The sequence below is a fragment of the Aulonocara sp. 'chitande type north' Nkhata Bay genome, linkage group LG12 (genome assembly GCF_057382095.1).
Source record: "Aulonocara sp. 'chitande type north' Nkhata Bay isolate Kocher_YH1m ecotype deep benthic linkage group LG12, A_spYH_male_GT1.1, whole genome shotgun sequence".
Lineage (NCBI taxonomy): Eukaryota > Metazoa > Chordata > Actinopteri > Cichliformes > Cichlidae > Aulonocara > Aulonocara sp. 'chitande type north' Nkhata Bay.
Genome location: NC_141355.1, coordinates 39,005,084 through 39,024,526, shown reverse-complemented (window position 1 = coordinate 39,024,526; position 19,443 = coordinate 39,005,084). Strand labels below are relative to the sequence as shown.

General features: G+C 45.3%; 1 pseudogene across 1 annotated transcript in view; it reads right to left on the bottom strand.

Annotated features, from left to right (window-relative positions):
- LOC147318090 (uncharacterized) overlaps positions 1 to 2,885 on the bottom strand; it is a 34,337-nt pseudogene extending 31,452 nt beyond the window's left edge. Inside the window, exons 1-2 of the transcript XR_015124301.1 lie at positions 2,462 to 2,885; positions 2,199 to 2,401 (exon numbers count right to left, since the gene is read on the bottom strand). The product of XR_015124301.1 is annotated as an uncharacterized LOC147318090 (transcript). The remainder of the gene's footprint in view (positions 1 to 2,198; positions 2,402 to 2,461) is intronic.
- Positions 2,886 to 19,443: the final 16,558 nt, after the last annotated feature.

Below are 19,443 nucleotides of genomic sequence, written 5' to 3'. Positions count from 1 at the left end.
ATTGCTTCCTTTCGCGTAGGATACATCCTTTATGTAAGGGGAAGAGAAAATGCCGTCCCATAATTCATTGCTGACTGCAATTCGGATTGGTAATCCGACCATTCATAAAAGCCATGGACATAATAAAGAAAGCTGTGGTGATCATGTAAATTGTAACTGCATTTTCCGTTTCACCCATAAACTGCTGATATATTTGTATGTTTTAACAACAGTCTGTTAAACTCTCAGCTGGACTCTGAACGTCACACTGCAGAATAAATGCTGAAGAAGCTAGAACACTATATAAGCTCAAGAAGGTGATCTTTATTAACTAAGAAATGTGTGTTTATTGTTCTGTATAATCAGTGTTCATTAGTAATGTCCTTTGCTTTAGGATTATTTTTATTTTAGTGCAGGTCAGCTAGAATAAGTGATGGATGGAGGAAATTTTAGTGCAGTCACATAAATCCTGAACAGGAAGAGAAAGGAAAGAAAAGAGCTACACAGCAGGTAAATATAAGAAAATAAGATTTGTTTATTTGTTTATATGCTATGGGACAGATTGGAACAGGGCAAATTATTGGGATGCCACAATTGCAGGATAATCCAACAATGCGCTGTAAATTATATACAAAGATGCAGTCAGTTACAGTATAACTTTTCTGATAGAAATCACAGAACACTGTGCAAAGGGTTCTGAAGGCCCAAGACTCAGCTGCAGATTTATCCAGAGGAGAGCTGTGTCAGCACAAACAGAGCCAAGAAAAAGAAGCTCATTTGAGTTCATTTCTGCTCTATTTCATGAAAACAGTGTTATTGAGGGCCAGTAAGTGGGCTCACCTTTGAGCACTACGCAGGAAGAGTTTCAGGACAAAACCAAAGTTTTGGCACTGTGCAGATTACATACTCATAAGGCATAACACATGATTTTTTTTAGTGTTAGATTTCATGCAATTCACAGTAAATTGTGTGCCACAATCTTTTCAATTCACATTTGCCTTACTCATTTAAATATTTTTCTCCTGAAAGTGAAAATCTTAAAGATACATATGCCAAACCCAGCTGCAAAAATACTCCTCTTCACCACTAAGTCGCAAACTGATGCTGAGCCTGTTTAATAAATCCAGCAGCTTTTTAATGTGAAAAAAGTAAAAACATGCAGATTCCAAAAGAATAGAATAGCAACTGCATGCTCAGGACCTTGGTGTGAAGCAACACGTTGCTTCATTAGTTGATGCTTTGCACTATGGAGTGCTTCCATTTTCAGAGAACTCATTCTTAAACGTTATTCATGAAATATAGAATAGAATAGTCCTTTAATTGTCCCACAAGGGGAAATTTGGTTCTAACAGCAGCAAAAAAACACACATATACAAAAAAAACAGGACACAGAACAGAAAACACAATTTTTACATATTTACATCATGGACAATAGTTACCAAAGCAGAGTACTGTTCAGTTAGAGTACAGATAAATGGCAAACCCAAGTTGTAGTGTGCAAACAGAGCAGGATACTGAAAGATGTTCAAATAGTTAAGAATATTTAGAATAATTAGAAAAGTGCAGCTTGTGTATTGTACCTGTGCATTAAAAAGTAGACATGTAACTTCCAATAAGTTAGTGTATATATAAGCTGAGAAAAGTAATGTGCAGTTATAACAGTAGAAGTAGCTACAGCGCTGATGTAAACCTCTATGTTTGTTGGGAGCAGTTCTGGTTGTGCAGTCTGACAGCTGCAGGGAGGAAGGACCTGCGGAAACGCTCCTTCATGCATCGAGGATGCAGCAGTCTGTCACTGAAGCAGCTCTGCAGTTCAGCAACATTTACATGCATGGGGTGGGAGACTCTGTCCATCAGAGATGTTATTTTGGCCACAGTCCTTCTGTCTCCACCACCTGCACTGGGTCCAGGGTGCATCCCAGCACAGAGCTGGCCTTCCTGATGAGTTTATCCAACCTCTTCCTCTCAGCTGCCGATAAACTGCTGCTCCAACATACCACACTGTAAAAAATGACAGATGCCACCACAGAGTCATAGAAGGTCTTTAAAAGCGCTCCCTGGACTCCAAATGACCTCAGCCGCCTCAGCAGGTAGAGTCTGCTCTGACCCTTCCTGTAAAGAGCATCAGTGTTGTGGCTCCAGTCCAGTTTATTATTCAGGTGAACACCCAGGTACCTATAAGAGTCCACTATCTCAATGTCCACTCCCTGGATGTTCACCGGTGTCAGTGTGGTGGGTCTGCGTCTCCGGAAGTCCACCACCAACTCCTTGGCTTTCCCAGTGTTGATCAGCAGGTGGTTCTGCTGACACCAGTCCACAAAGTCCAGAGTCCACTGTCTGTACTCTGAGTCATCCTCACAGACTGTGGCAGAGTCATCAGAGAACTTCTGTAGATGGCAGCGTGAGAAGTTGATGGAGAAGTCTGCGGTGTAGAGGGTGAAGAGGAACGGTGCCAGCACAGTTCCCTGTGGGGCCCCCGTACTGCAGACCAGCGTATCAAAGACACAGCCCTGTGACCTCACATACTGTGGGCGTTCTGTGAGGTAGTCCAGTATCCACTGGGACATGTGGTGGTCCACTCCCGATAGCTCCAGCTTGTCCCTCAGAAGTCGTGACTGGATGGTATTGAAAGCACTGGAGAAATCAAAGAACATGATCCTCACAGTGCTCCCAGGCTTCTCCAGGTGAGTCAGAGCTCGGTGCAGGAGGTAGATGATGGCGTCCTCTACCCCAATGCCAGGTTGGTAAGCAAACTGCAGCCGATCCAATGAAGACCTCACCAGGGGGCGCAGATGGTTTAGAACCAACCTCTCGAGGGTTTTCATCAGATGTGATGTCAGGGCTACCACAGGGCTGTCACTAAAACAGAGCTCAAAAGACTGAGGTACTGTGTATGGAGCATACATGGCCATACTCTGACCCATATCACCCCTCCCACCAACTGTTTACTCCGCTTCCATCCAGAAGACAACTCTGCAGCATCAGGAGCAGGCCAACGAGAATAGCTTTTCCCCCAAACAGTCCAGCTCCTGAACACTGAATTATTATTAAAAATCACTGAACAACAAATGCTGAATCCTCCACACTGGATTCTCTTCTTCACACACTTCTTGGACTACATAACACTTTCCCTTCACTTCCAATACTTGCACTATTCTGTATTGCACTGTTCCACTCTGTCTGTGTATTATTGTATTTATTTATTCTCATTCTTTTCTATTCTTATTAAGATAAGATAACCTTTATTATCTTTATTATTCTATTTCTATTCAACGACAATACATTGTATGTATTCTTAGTTTATCTTATTTCAGTATAGTTGTACACATGTATATTTGAATATTTATTTTTATTTTTACACTTTCCACCTTTGATCCAGGAGGATGATATTCGGTCCCACTGTATACTTGAGTGTATATTGTTGGTATGACAATAAAACTCGGCTTGACTCTTAATCTTTGAATTTTTTACAGGTCCATAAAATCAAGCACCTAACCATCCAGTATGCCTTTGCATACATTTCTTAATAAATGGTTCTAAAGATCTCACAAAACACAGAATGTGTGTTTCTTTTTACAGGAGCAGAAAGATAACAGCAACATCCTAGGTTGCATGAGCTTTGGGCCATGCCGACTTAACCTTTTAATAGCCACTTTCCGTGTCTGTGAATTTACCTGTCATGGCCCTGGGTCATGTGACCCAGTATTCTGAGTTTCTTGGTGTTTTGTTATTCTTTTTAGTCTAGTTTCATTTCAGTTTATCTAGTTACATTCTGCCATGTTTCATGCCCAAGTTTTCTTTGTTTGTCAAGTTCAAGTCATGTCTGGATCTCCTTATGTTTCCTGTTTTATTTTGAAAGAGTTTTGTGTTATGTTTAGTTTCACGTGTCCTGTCATTATGTTAATTGTTGTCAGCTGTTTTCCCCATGTGATTCTACTTCCTTTGATCATTCCTTATGTGTATTTAGTCTGTGTGTTTCCGCTCAGTCAGTGTCAGATCGTCTGTTAACCTCACCACAGTTTTCATAGGTTTACGCCATTGTGTCTCTGTGTTTTCTAGTTTACTCAGTGTTCATAGTTTGTCATAGTTTTTCACTGAGTGTCACAGCCTTTTTTGTTAACACAGTGTTCATAGCCTCCTTCGTTTCCCTGGTTCCTTGTTTTTCTTCTGCAATCAGCCAATAAAGGCTTGCTTTGTTTTTGAAACTATGTTTTGTCTCCACCGTGTCTGCATCTGGGTCTACCTCTTTCCTCACACCGGCGCACCCCGCCGTGACAGTACCAGCGTTGTGTTATTCATGGGCTTGTGTTGCTGACAGAGGTCACTGTGAGAAAATGTGTATACACCTGCGCAGCGCTAACATTTACATTACTTTTTCCACAGCAGAGGGTTAATCATGTGATTTGATATGTGGACACACTAATGGTTAATGTTACATCCCTACATCCCCCAGGAGGATGTCTCTTCTCCCTACTAACCCTTTGTTTTGTCCAGGCTCCACCTCCTCTGTCCTGATTGGATGCTGCGCAGAGTCCGGCTAATTGGTAATCAGCAGAGCACTACTTAAGGCCTGTGGAGCTGTGCTTCTGGGCCCTCTGGCCATTTTGGTTGCCATACTTGGTTGCCATACTTGTGCAGGCTTGCATGCCTTTGTATCTTGTGTGAGCATTGTTGTTTCATGTTCGGACTGCTTGTAGGGGAGAGCTGCCTTTGACACCCTGTTTTCTCCTGTTTATGTGTTGTTAGGTAGGTTATGGTTATAGGTTGTATATTTTGTTTCTTTGGAGTTAGGTAAGTTTCTTTTATTTCAACATCAGGGATGTTTTGTTTGTTATGTTGGCCTTGGCTCTCCCTGACGTTATACCTCAGTCTGATCCCATCACCAGTATTAAATAAACTTTCTAAAATTACCATCTTGGCTCCTCCTTCTCTATCCACCTTTATGTTCGTCCCTTCAACCCCCTAGACTAGCCAGGGGACGTAACAGTTAATGTTTTTTCTACCACAGGATTATTGGGTTTATGTGTCAAGGGAACTGTGTTTACTGGCTATATGTTGATTATGCTATTACACTGTGTTGTTGGGAAAATGTGAATATAGTGTGAGACACATCCTGTGTTGAAACCAGTGTCACTCTTTTTACAGCAGGGTTAACTTTATGACCTTTTACAGCACCTCTGGAACCTGTCGACCTGTGCCTGACCACCCTGATGATCCATGTGTGTTTTGCTAATGTTTGTTTTCTCTAAGAGTGCATGTAGAGGATTCAGCAGACAGACAAGTGACATGAGAAAACAAATAAGAGATGCAGTGTTTATGGAATAGTTTAATGTTGGGCTCATTATCTGACCACAATTGAGCTCATAGTGATAAATGAGTGGAGTGACATTGCTTAAGGAGAGTCACTGAGTACAATGTGGATCAAATGGGGATGATTCATGATTTAGGGCAAATTATGGCAACAGTAGTGGGTTTAATGATTTGAGAAAACCTGCACATGATACTTGTCTTTTATGCTGAATACTTTATTGCTCTTATGATACAGTTGTTTGCAAATGTGAAGTTTGATGCAACTTATAGATTTGTCTTCCAGGATACAGGCTCCAGGTGGAGCTGGGAGTTAAACAAGCTTAACATTTAACCACTGGCTAATGTTTTCTTATGACAGGGTTACAGGCTGGGAGTAAAGTTACTCTAAGGGAGAAGCCCTGGGAACCTTTTGAGAGATGGTGCAACTTTATTGTGCATCTCTAATTGTGTGGAGTTGACGCATGGCGAGGTCCATGTGCCAAAAGAGGGTTTTCTGGGGAGTGTCATTTTTCAGTTACAGGTGGAGCGATGGAGTTATGGTTCTGTAAAGCAGTACAGACACCAGGAGCATGCAGTGCCAGAGGCGACTGGGGTCTGTTGGAAAGGGCTGAAGAATAAGAGGTTGGGCCCAAGCTGGACCAGAGAATTCAAGGAGGTGGAGAGGATCCCACACCCAGTCCAGCTGAAAGGGAAAAGTGAGATCTGGCACCATGGGAGCTAGTGTTCTGTGGCGGAAGAGCCTAGGAGGTCTGGAAGGCTCTTGGCCAAAAAGGGGGACTCAACTAATAACCATACATTGATCCCAGCCCAGGGACAGAATAAATCCCTGATCCATGCAACGACTGAAGGGTAGTCCACCCCGGAAGTTGAAGAAAGTAGAGGAGCAGAGAATCACCCAACTCGGAAGATAGAAGGACAGACATCAAATCACTCCAGCGACTCTAACATCACAGGTCACGGTGGAGAAAACCAAATGCAGATGCCATGATGCCACTTTTGGGAAATGGGGAGAGGCTCTGTGAACAAATTGTGTTAACAGATTTAGAGTAGTGTTGATCTGCCATGGGGCAGATCAAAAGAGGGGTTTGTGAGTACAAGAAAACAATTAATACAATATAATGTGTTAAATTTGCTTAGATAAGAGGGTCCAGCAGTAGATCAGAGGAATAGGGAAGGATTTGTCTGTGGGTTTCAGTTTGGTTTAGTTATAGGCCTGAGAGTGTGTGTAATTGTTTAGAGGGAAAGGAATTTACGAACACCGGGGGTCTGCCTGTCATAAAAGGAGACAGGAAGCTACCGTCGGGGGATGCTGATACTTGTACCTTTAATAAAGTTCAAAATTGTTATAACTTAGAAGTAGGTTTGCAGGAGACTCTCCACATGCTTATCTGTAAATGTAAGACAACAAGAGGCCACTGGCCCAGTGGATGCAGAGTGGGGGTCTCAGTGCTTGTAACCTGTTAACTCTGTTTTGTATGTTGTGTAGAGGAATTTGGTGTAGCGTGGGTGAGGAGATTACTTTTATGACTGGCAGGAAGTCACATACTGTCACAGGCTGGGTCTCTGACCCAGCGCTCTGAGTTCATTTTTGTATTTGTCTCATTTTTGATATGTGATTGGGTTTTGTGTCATTTCCTATCTAGCTTTAGTTTAAGCTGTTATTTATTATTGTTCCCTTGGTTTTCTAGGTTCTGGGTTCTTGTATTATTCATCACGTATTAGGTCTGTTAAGTTGTGTTGTCATGTCTAGTTTTAGTGTTTCCTGTTTTATTCTGACAGTGTCATGTGTTCTTTGTTCATTGTATTTAGTTTTCCTCCTTCTGGTCCTGTCATTTAGGTTTATGTCAGTCAGCTGTTCCCCCATGTGTCTCCACTTCCCCTGATCACCTCGTGTATGTATTTAAGCCCTCTGTTTTCTGCATGTCATTGTCGGGTCGTCTGTTATCCCCACCATAGTCATAGTCATAGAACTTCTTAGTATTTGTTCTTAGTGTTTCTTTGGTTTGCTTAGGGTTCCTTGTTTAAACCCTGCAATCATCCAAATAAAGGATCGCTTTTTGTTTAAACCTGCAACACCTCGTCCACCTCTGCTTTTGGGTCCTGTTTCAAAAAACACACCGGCGCACCCCGCCGTGACAGAACGACCCGACCATTATGGACCCAGCGGTTGTTTGCGAGGACTTTTGGGAGTATAGCACTCAAGTGACCATTCTCCGCGGACAGTGGATTTGCTACTCCGTATGCGGGCAGGAGAGGGAGAAGGAGGCAGTTAGAGTGCAGCTAAAACAGATTTTGTCTGCATACCCTGCTTACACGGTGGGATTGTCGGAGGATGTGCAGGATTTTGTTCGCACCATTTTGCCACTGCAGCAGCATCAAAACCGCGAACAGGTATCACTGCCTCTGCCTTGCGAGCCCGAGACGGTTCGTGTCAGTTCGCTGAGACTCGCCACAGCGTCACCACCTCTCAGCTCATCAATTTCCGCACCCTCGTCACAGTCTAGCCACACTCTTTCCACGGTCCAACGCGAGGAAGCGCTGGACGCCATAGATTTGGACCACGACGAACGTCAGACTATACTCAGCGCTCTATTGGAGGAGGAGCTCCGGTGGAAGCCATGGCTCATTCCGGAGCACGAGCACTCCTTCCGGGGAACTCGACTGGCTCTCGGGGGTCCCCGGAGCTGCCAGGGACTTCCACCCATCGCTCCGCCGTCTCCCACTGTCAAGAGAAAGCGGCATGCGCGCCACCGACGCGCCGCACTACAAACGGAGGTGAGTGACTCTGTTTTTGCCCCTCACGTCTCCGCTAAGGAGGGTTCTGTGATTAAGACTGTGTTGCCGGTTGAGGGGCCCGGCTGTAAACTAATGAGCCATGCCAAGCCAAGCTCTGAGACTGAAATTACTTCTGCCACAGCGTTCGGGGTTCATGTGACTGCAAGTGAGGCTGCTAGCAGCAGCCTCACTTGCATGACAGCCAATGTCAACTCACAAGGGAAGACCTCCACGGACTGTGTTAATTTAACTTCTCCATGTATAGACCCTATTGAGAACTGTTGTTCCATAGAGTTTATTAATGAAACTTCACCAGTGCACAATGCAAATCACGAACCCCCTGGCGCAGTGTCCAGAGACTGTAACATTGTGACTAGCCCTTGTTTAAATTTATCTGTTAAGAATCAAAGTTATGTGAGTATTTTTCAAGAAAAGCAGCTTAACAACTCAGAGTCTGAGATTCTGTCTGAATCGTGCTGTACTGTGCAAAGCACCATGTTGAATAGAGCTGAGAGAGAAGCCAAAGAGAACTTGGATCTTGTCCATGATGCTGTTAAATCAAAGACTGACTCTGTTTTAGCTCCTGTAACTGTGTTGCGAGAAATTAATGTTCTGGATCCCATGGTTAATAAGTGTAACCCATCTTTACAAACTGATTTTCTGAAGACCAGTAATGATCCTGTTCGGGATTTAAGATCTGTTAGTGATCCGGTAAACTGTGAATTCATGGTCAAGTCGGTGTCTTGTGCGTCTAAATATGCTCACCTAGAGATGGTCATGAATCGCACTAAAGGAGCAACGAATAACTCGGGCTGCATTTCTGATTCTTTAAGTGTTAAGCAAACTGTGTTGGCTGACATGACTTCTCCCATGAATGAAACGCAGTCAAAGCCATGTTATGAGTCAGAGAACACTGTGTTTAGCTCCACTGAGAAGACAACCACTGATAACGGAAGCTATGATAATAACTTAATAAAACAAAGTACTGTTTCAGGTGTTGCTTCCGTTGCTGGACCTCATGGAGCCAACGTTCCTGAGGTGGAAACTCATGTCCTATGTACTGTAGGTTCCTGTGACGTGAAGGTTAAAAATAACAGGGTGTGTGACTCAACCGTGGAGACCAATAAAGAACTGCTAAGTGATGTTTCCACAGGCGGCACCCTGAACGTCATTCAGGTGGCCAGCTTGACACCCAGTCATTCTGAGAAATCTAGCACTATGACTGCTGATTCAAGGTCTGTAAACATTAATCCCACTCAGTTCATGGACACTTGTGGTAAAGCGGTGGGCACAGAGGACTGCCTTCCCCCCGCCCTCAACGAGTGTAAAATTGTGCCTCAGACTGTTTTTGTTCAGTCGCCAGCTCGGACTGCAGTTTTCCAGTCTCCAGTTCTGATATCCTCACGGTCCCCTCCTCAGCCACCACCTTCACCTGCTGAGAGCTCGGGGGAGCCATCTCAGCCGTCCGCAGCAGCCTTATCTGAGGACTCAAACAAACTCATTTCCCCCACTATAGGCTGTGTGTTGCTGCAACTTGAAAAGCAACCTGCCTCGTCAGCTGGAGGGCCCGAGGAGCCCGTCCAGCCTCCTGCCACGTCAGCTGGGGGTTCAGGGGAACCGCACCAGCCTCCTGCCACGTCAGCTGGAGGGCCCGAGGAGCCCGTCCAGCCTCCTGCCACGTCAGCTGGGGGTTCAGGAGAACCGCACCAGCCTCCTGCCACGTCAGCTGGAGGGCCCGAGGAGCCCGCCCAGCCTCCTGCCACGTCAGCTGGAGGGCCCGAGGAGCCCGTCCAGCCTCCTGCCACGTCAGCTGGGGGTTCAGGAGAACCGCACCAGTCCCACGCCACGTCAGCTGGAGGGCCCGAGGAGCCCGTCCAGCCTCCTGCCACGTCAGCTGGAGGGCCCGAGGAGCCCGTCCAGCCTCACGCCACGTCAGCTGGAGGGCTCGAGGAGCCCGTCCAGTTTCACGCCTCGTCAGCTGGCGGGCCCGAGGAGCCCGTCTGGCCACCTTCTGCTTCACCACCTGTGGCTGCAGCGCCACCACCTGCGGCTCCCGTGCCGCCGCCTGCAGGACCACCACCTGCTGCGCTACCGCTTGCTGCTTCTGCGCCTCAGCCTGAGGACGACGCCTCGCCTGGTTCTGCCACACCTCAGTCTGAGAACTCATACAAACCCATTTCACCCACTATAGACTGTGTGTTGCTGCAACTTACACAGCCTCCTGCCACGTCAGCTGGGGGGCCCGAGGAGCCCGTCCAGCCACCACCTGCGGCTGCCTCACTATCACCTGGTTCTGCTTCTGCTTCGCCTGTTCCAGCTTCAGCCTGTGCTTCGCCTGGTCCGGCTTCAGCCTGTGCTTCGCCTGGTCCGGCTTCAGCCTGTGCTTCGCCTGGTCCGGCTTCTGCTTCGCCTGGTCCGGCTTCGGCTTCTGCTTCTGCTTCGCCTGGTCCGGCTTCGGCTTCTGCTTCTGCCTCGCCTGGTCCGGCTTCAGCCTTTGCTTCTGTGTCGGCCTCGCCTGGTCCTGTGGCTGTGTTGCCGCCGCCCAAGCCACGTTTTGCCCCTCGGAATCGCCGGCCGCTTTCCGGGCCGTCAGCTGGACGTCGTTGCCATCGGGGTCGGCCGCCTGAACTGTTGAACTGTGACCTGTGGTGCTCTCGACCTCCGGGTCGGCCCCCTGACCCTTTGAACTATGACCTGCTATGCTGTCGACCTCCGGGTCGGCCCCCTGAGCTCGTGAACTATGGACTACTGGACTGTTGGCCTCCTGGTCGGCCGCCTGAACCATGTGACCTCTTGTGCTGCTGTCGTCCAGGTCGGCCACCTAAGCTGCTTAGCCGTGGCCTCCTTTTCTGCCGGGATCTTGGTCGCCCTCCTGAAGCAGGGTCTTGGACTCTTATGCCCTTGTAGTTTGGACTGTGTGCTTCTGGTGTTTTGTTTTTTGTGGTTTTGTTTCTGGCCCTCCGGCCTGGTCCCCCTCCGCCCGCCCTGGGTGGGTTGTTTTGGTTTTGTTTTGTGTTTATTTTCTTGTTGGTTTCGGGCATCTGGAATCCGCCCTTGAGGGGGGGGCTCTGTCACAGGCTGGGTCTCTGACCCAGCGCTCTGAGTTCATTTTTGTATTTGTCTCATTTTTGATATGTGATTGGGTTTTGTGTCATTTCCTATCTAGCTTTAGTTTAAGCTGTTATTTATTATTGTTCCCTTGGTTTTCTAGGTTCTGGGTTCTTGTATTATTCATCACGTATTAGGTCTGTTAAGTTGTGTTGTCATGTCTAGTTTTAGTGTTTCCTGTTTTATTCTGACAGTGTCATGTGTTCTTTGTTCATTGTATTTAGTTTTCCTCCTTCTGGTCCTGTCATTTAGGTTTATGTCAGTCAGCTGTTCCCCCATGTGTCTCCACTTCCCCTGATCACCTCGTGTATGTATTTAAGCCCTCTGTTTTCTGCATGTCATTGTCGGGTCGTCTGTTATCCCCACCATAGTCATAGTCATAGAACTTCTTAGTATTTGTTCTTAGTGTTTCTTTGGTTTGCTTAGGGTTCCTTGTTTAAACCCTGCAATCATCCAAATAAAGGATCACTTTTTGTTTAAACCTGCAACACCTCGTCCACCTCTGCTTTTGGGTCCTGTTTCAAAAAACACACCGGCGCACCCCGCCGTGACACATACACAGAGACACACAGTGCATGAACTGTTACGGTGCACACACATCTACAATCACAGTAAAAAAGGGGAAAGTGGAAGGGGCTTGTTCTGTCAATTATGTTGTCTCTATCTGTATTGGTGGGTATTTTGGTGACCTGTGGTTGTTGTCTCATTCCTTGTGCCCGAAGGTTGGTAGAGAAAGTGATTGTAAAGGCAGTGGACCCTGGGGCGGTGGCCCCTATGTCCATGATGCCGATGATGGATCTGGAGGTAGCCGAGTGGACTGAGGAGTGAACAACAACCTATGTATCGACCTCTGGGGTGTCAGAGGTCGAAAGGGGGATTGTGGGGATAAACAAAAAGTATTTTACCAGCATAATATAATCTGCAGTATGAGCATTGCTTTAACAATATAACAGATAGCTTTAAGATGGCCTTAAGATGTTTATGATGATGTTAACTTTGTATTTCAGGGGCAGTTATAATTATTTTATACATATTGCATATCTGTGCTTATTTGAGTTGATGTTCAGGTTCTTTAAAGGTCGTAAGCTTCACTGACGTGACTGTTCAGGTGATACATGCTGAGGGAAAACTAGAACATAGAAGGAATTGCAATACATGCTTACAAAACACTCATATCAGTTTATTTTATTATCTTTTATATGTTCATATTCTTGTATTAAGGTTTTAGTAGAGGTTCTTGGTTAAAACATTTATTTAGTGGAAGACATACACATAGTCTCAGTGAGCTTCTGGTCTGGTAAAAGGTCAGAAGTGCAACAGGTGAATTGAGAAAGAGCATTTGAGGACGAGACACAGACAGTAGGTGAAGAGGTGACACAAAGAGCATGTGAGGTCAACACACACCCACACACACACACTTTAAATTAGATTTATTTAGAGGAAGAGGTTAGTTATGTTTGGCTGTAACTGCAAAATTGTCTTGGTAAAAGAGGAACCGTTTCTTGGTGTCTCGGCAAGAAAGAGGAACAAGACAAGAACTGAAAGGTAGACAGGAAGGGCTAGCCATGAAAATAGAAGATGATTTTCTAGGTGAAAAGTCATGATGATGTTGATCTGATCTATGTATAAAATGTATCTGTGACGCATGAAGGGGCGTCAGTAAACAAACCCTGATGTTATAAAATAATTGTTTGTGCTTTAGTAAGTCGAAGATCAATTGCTGTGTTCAGTGATCTTCCCACATGTGAATTAAAATCTTCGTTTGACTTCACCCGGCCGGACCAGTGTGGTTATTTTTCGATCACCTCTTGTACCCTTTCTCAATTCTTGAATCTTAACATTCACGTGCACTTACATAGACACACAAACACAGAGTTTGCAACACACCATGGGGGTTTTATGATGGGGTCGCTTCTATAAAACTGGTTGTAACAAAGAAGTGAAGATCTGCAGAGGAACACCGGCCTTGCACATCTCCTCTTCTAGAAGATGCATGCGTAACTGAAGATGAATAAAGGTTTTTGTAAAATGACTACTGAGTCGGTGCCATCTCTGGATGCCGGAGGAATAAAAAGAACCGGAGTGAGACTGCTTTACGTAACATTTGTTGTGTATTGTCTGTCTTTTTTACTGTTTGTTTATACTGGAGCACTGTAACGAAAAATAATTTCCCCTAGGGATCAATAAAGTATTCTGATTCTGATGAAAGCGCCTTTTAGGCAACTGATGATCTGGTGCTGTATATATAAAATGTCTTCTATCTTTGGAGTGACCCTGCCAGAAACTATGAAATACTCACCTCATTGATTTCTTTTCCTTTGAAACACTTGCTTTCCAATAATCTGCCTACATTTCAATAATCATTAGGAAAAAGTCATTCTGTTTATTTCTGTACTATAATTTACATCCAAGTTCATATAAAGTAATTTTTGTAAAGTCACGAACTGGTGTTACATGTAGGGAAAAGAAGGTGAGAAGGGAGACACAAATTAAATGAATCAAATCAAAATCAAGCTTTATAAAACTGTGTCAATAAGATAACAACTGATACACATACAGAAGCAACAAAGACAAACTTGTGAATTTTTTGCTTTTATTTATATATAAAAAACACAAAACACCCAGCACGCCCCTGCGGGCGGTTTATCCTTCAAGCTCGGGTCCTCTACCAGAGGCCTGGGAGCTTGAGGGTCCTGCGCAGTATCTTAGCTGTTCCCAGGACTGCGCTCTTCTGGACAGAGATCTCCGATGTTGTTCCCGGGATCTGCTGGAGCCACTCGCCTAGCTTGGGAGTCACCGCACCTAGTGCTCCGATTACCACGGGGACCACCGTTACCTTCACCCTCCACATCCTCTCGAGCTCTTCTCTGAGCCCTTGGTATTTCTCCAGCTTCTCGTGTTCCTTCTTCCTGATATTGCTGTCATTCGGAACCGCTACATCGATCACTACGGCCGTCTTCTTCTGTTTGTCTACCACCACTATGTCCGGTTGGTTAGCCACCACCATTTTGTCCGTCTGTATCTGGAAGTCCCACAGGATCTTAGCTCGGTCATTCTCCACCACCCTTGGGGGCATCTCCCATTTTGACCTCGGGACTTCCAGATTATACTCGGCACAGATGTTCCTGTACACTATGCCGGCCACTTGGTTATGGCGTTCCATGTATGCCTTGCCTGCTAGCATCTTGCACCCTGCTGTTATGTGCTGGATTGTCTCTGGGGCATCTTTACACAGCCTGCACCTGGGGTCTTGCCTGGTGTGATAGACCCCAGCCTCTATGGATCTTGTACTCAGAGCTTGTTCTTGTGCTGCCATGATTAGTGCCTCTGTGCTGTCTTTCAGTCCAGCTTTGTCCAGCCACTGGTAGGATTTCTGGATATCAGCCACCTCCTCTGTCTGCCGGTGGTACATACCGTGCAGGGGCCTGTCCTTCCATGATGGTTCCTCGTCTCCCTCCTCTTTCTTGGGTTTCTGCTGCCTGAGGTATTCACTGAGCACTCGGTCAGTTGGGGCCATCTTCCCAATGTATTCTTGGATGTTCATTGTCTCATCCTGGACTGTGGTGCTGACACTCACCAGTCCCCGGCCCCCTTCCTTCCGCTTAGCGTACAGCCTCAGGGTGCTGGACTTGGGGTGAAACCCTCCATGCATGGTAAGGAGCTTTCTTGTCTTTATGTCAGTGGCTTCTATCTCCTCCTTTGGCCAGCCTATTACCCCAGCAGGGTACCTGATCACGGGCAGGGCGTACGTGTTGATGGCCCGGATCTTGTTCTTACCATTCAGCTGACTCCTCAGGACTTGCCTGACCCTCTGCAGGTACTTGGTGGTTGCAGCTTTTCTAGCGGCCTCTTCATGGTTCCCATTCGCCTGTGGGATCCCCAAGTACTTGTAACTGTCCTCTATGTCTGCAATGTTGCCTTCTGGTAGTTCAATCCCCTCAGTTCTGACTACCTTCCCTCTCTTTGTTACCATCTGACTACACTTCTCCAGTCCGAACGACATTCCAATGTCATTGCTGTATAGCCTGGTAGTGTGGATCAGTGAATCGATGTCTCGTTCACTCTTGGCATACAGCTTGATGTCATCCATGTACAGGAGGTGGCTGACAACTGCTCCGTTCCGTAGTCGGTATCCGTAGCCAGTCCTGTTAATGATCTCACTGAGGGGGTTCAGGCCTATGCAGAACAGCAGTGGGGACAGAGCATCTCCTTGGTAGATCCCGCACTTGATGGTAACTTGTGCTATGGGCTTGGAGTTTGCCTCTAGTGTTGTACGCCACATCCCCATTGAGTTCCTGATGAAGGCTCTTAGGGTCCCATTGATCTTGTACAATTCTAGGCATTCCAGTATCCAGCTGTGGGGCATTGAGTCATAGGCCTTCTTGTAATCAATCCAGGCAGTGCACAGGTTGGTCAGTCTGGTCTTGCAGTCTCGGCTGACTGTTCTGTCTACCAGTAGCTGGTGTTTTGCGCCTCTGGTATTTTTGCCAATTCCTTTCTGTGTCCCGCTCATGTATTGACCCATGTGCCTGTTCATCTTAGCCGATATGATGCCTGACAGGAGCTTCAATGTAGTACTGAGGCAGGTTATTGGTCGGTAGTTGGAGGGGACCGGTCCCTTCTTGGGGTCCTTGGGGATCAGGACCGTCCGACCTTCGGTTAGCCATTCCGGGTGTCTCTCGTTAACTAGCAGCTGGTTCATTTGTGCTGCCAGACGCTCGTGGAGTGCAGTCAGCTTCTTCAGCCAGTAGGCGTGAACCATGTCGGGCCCTGGTGCTGTCCAACTCTTCATACTGGAGACCCTTTCTTGGATATCTGCCACTGTGATGGTTACTGGACCCTGTTCAGGGAGGTCGCTGTGGTCTGCGCTCAGATCCACTAGCCACTGAGCATTGCCGTTATGGGTTGCGTCCTTCTCCCATATGCTCTTCCAGTATTGCTCCGTCTCCAGCCTTGGTGGTGCTGTTCTCTTATTATTATTGTTCCCTTGCCACTGAGAGTACACCTTTGCTGGTTCTGTGGAGAACAGCTGGTTTATTCTCCTGCCTTCTATCTCTCTGGTGTACCTCCTCAAGCGGCTGGCCAAGGCTGTGAGTCTTTGCTTGGCAGTTTCCAAGGCCTCAGGTATGGATAGCTTGCTGTATTTCTTATGCGCCTTCTTTGTCGCACCTTTCTGCAACTCCGTTAGTTGGCTAACCTCCCTCCGTGCTACTTTGATCTTGCCCTCTAGCCTCCTTCTCCATGGAGGGTACTGCCCCTTGTGGCTGTTCAACTTGTAGCCAAGCATCTCACTGATCACTGCTGCCGTATTGTAGATCAGCTTGTTAGTATCGGTAATTGTGGTTGTAGGTATTGTCCATAGTGCTGCATTAACATCATCTAGCAGACCTTCTGAGGGTACTTCACGTAATCTTGGTAACCGGCTACGGGGGATCCAGGTTTCAAGCTTGGCCATGATCCTATTTTTCAGGTCAGTTCCTCTCGCACTCAACGGTCCTTCTCCTATCGCACTTGGGGCTATGTACCGAATCTCGGGTGGGGGTGATGATATCTCCCCCCTGACCTGGCGTCCTGACTCCTCCTTGCCGTAGCATTTGTGTTGTACCTCGTCAATCTCTAGCTGTGAGAGCAGTCCCTTCTTTCGAATGTTGGAACACTGAGCTACTAGTTGTTTCGCCGTCATTGTGGATGTTGGGTATCGAAGAATCCATAGGTCCATCATCCTATTCATGTAGCCCCTTCCGCCGGGGTTACTTGCGTAGTAACATTCCAACAATACCCTGTTTTCGTCTCTTGCCCACCGATGCCTTCTTGTTCCAGTAGCCCACTACTATATATATATATATATATATATATATATATATATATATATATATATATATATATATGGGGCTATATATATATATATATATATATATATATATATGGGGCTATATATATATATATATATATATACAGGGTAATAAAGGACAAGTGAACCTAATCACCCATATGGAAAAGATATTTATAAATCTTATAAAGTTTGTATCTGTCTTGTGTGAAACTTGTATGAAAAGCATACAAGAGTAAAAACAGATATAAGATCCCTTGAAAAATTATATAAATGAAACTTGTATGTTTTGGATACTTACTAAAACAATATATGAAAGTAATGAGAAAGTGGCCACTTTCATGAGTAAATCATAGAAGTTTTTACTATTTCTTTTCCATATGGGCAGGCACAAAGTAGAAACAACAAAGACACACATGGAAAGTAATATTTTCAAAACTAAAGGAAATATAAAAAATAACTAAAACTCATTGAACTGTTAACTGAAACCAGCAGCATGCAGTGATGGGAATAACGGCGTAACAAGTAACGGCGTTACTTTTTTCAGTAATGAGTAATCTAACGAATTACTATTCCTATTGTTACAACGCCGTTACAGTTACTAATAAGAAAATGCGGTCCGTTATCTGTTTTTCAACAAACAGACGGTTTAACCTGTGTTCAGCTTACCTCATCTTATATCAGTTGCATGGAAGTAGCTGTAAGTAATCTGGACGCTACAGCTTTAAGCAGCGGCGCTCCCGCGGATGATAATCACTATCTAGCACAGACCTTCCCAAAGTGTGGGGCCCGCCCCCTAGGGGGGGCGCAGAGTCATGGCAGGGGGGGCGCGGTATGAAAAGGGAAAAAAAAAAAACGCTTGGACACTGCTGGACACGGGCGCCCACAGAAACGCAAAGCAGGAGATGAAGCATCGCTGAATATGTTTCCAAACCAACTTCATTCTAAGCCAAAGACTAGAAAATATGGTGAAGCAAATCTGCCCTTTGATTTCACCTGCACAAGTGCCGAGGTAGGTCTCCCTGCAGAATTGGTTTTCCCTTCGTTGGGAGCAGCGCTGGGCTCTTCAAACCACGCGCCCCCCACTCCCCGCGTGCGCACACGTGGGGAGTGGGGGGCGCGAACATTTTTCTTGTAAAACAAAGGGGGGCCTAGTAAAAAAAGTTTGGGAACCACTGGCACAACACCTGGAGCTCAGGGGGCAAAACAATTGCATGAGTGCTGCTGTTTGACTGAGGAAGAATAAAGTAGTCATGGTAAGCCGATCACATGACCACTTAAAGACAAAGCAACAAGGTGAGTCATGATAAACAAGATATACGCCGCGTTTTTCCTCAATAGTTTCGTCACATTTACTGTTTAAGGGCAGCGCAGCGAGACCTCTCTGCTTATGAGCAAAAAATAAACAAAAAAAACAAAGGACGTTTTAGGAGTGATGGTGAGAGAGAGAGAGACAGCAGAAAAAGAGAGAGAGCGAGTTTTGAGATGTGAGAGATTTGTGACGTTTAGCGTGTTTGGAGCGTGTAGTTAATGTGTTGTCTTGTGTAGTTAGTGTGTAGTGTTGTGGATAGTTTTGTGTTGTGTGTCAGAACAATGAGTCGGCTGCTGTCTCCAGGTAGAAACAGGAGTGACACACCTGCTGCTGTCAGACCTGCAGGTATCAGGCTGTGATGTTCTCCTTTATAGTGGACAGAAATATTTGGAATTGCACAAATAATTTGTGGCATCTTATTGAAGAACAGCTGATTGTTCTGTAAATAGTTTGAAATGGTTATTTTAAAAAAGGGTAAAAGGTAAATGGCTGCAAATAACTTTGTTGTTTGCAAAACTTGAGCATATGATTTTAAAATTGACAATTTATATTTGCATTTAAAGTTATGAAATATGATTCATTAACCATGTTTGTGGTTATTACAGTAAAAATATAACTTTTTCTACTCTGATTTAATGTTTTTTGTCTGATTTTAGATCAGTTGTGTTAGTACAGTTTGTCAAAATGAAAACATGACTGTAAATTCAGACACGTGAGGTTGTGCTGAAAAGAATGAGACCAAACAAGGCAAAGGAAATAGTTTTTAAAGGTAAAATGTGGAGGAAACATTAAAAGTAGTCAAAAATGGACAATTACACCCTGGACCCCAGAGGGTTAAACATTTTTTTAAAGTAATGCAATAGTTACTTTTCAAGAAATCTCCCCAATAACTAAATAAAACCACTGTCCAAACTTCACTTTGTGAGGTTATTATTAAACCATTAAAACATCCGAGGAACATAATTACAGTGTGGTGCAGGTGCACATGAGAATTACAGTAAGAAACAATAAAGTAGGACTTGATCCTCTTGGACAAAGCAGATAAAAGATTATAAAGATTTCCCTGAAGAACTATGATTAGCTATTTCTTTTTATTTATATATATATATTTATTTTATATAAAGTCATA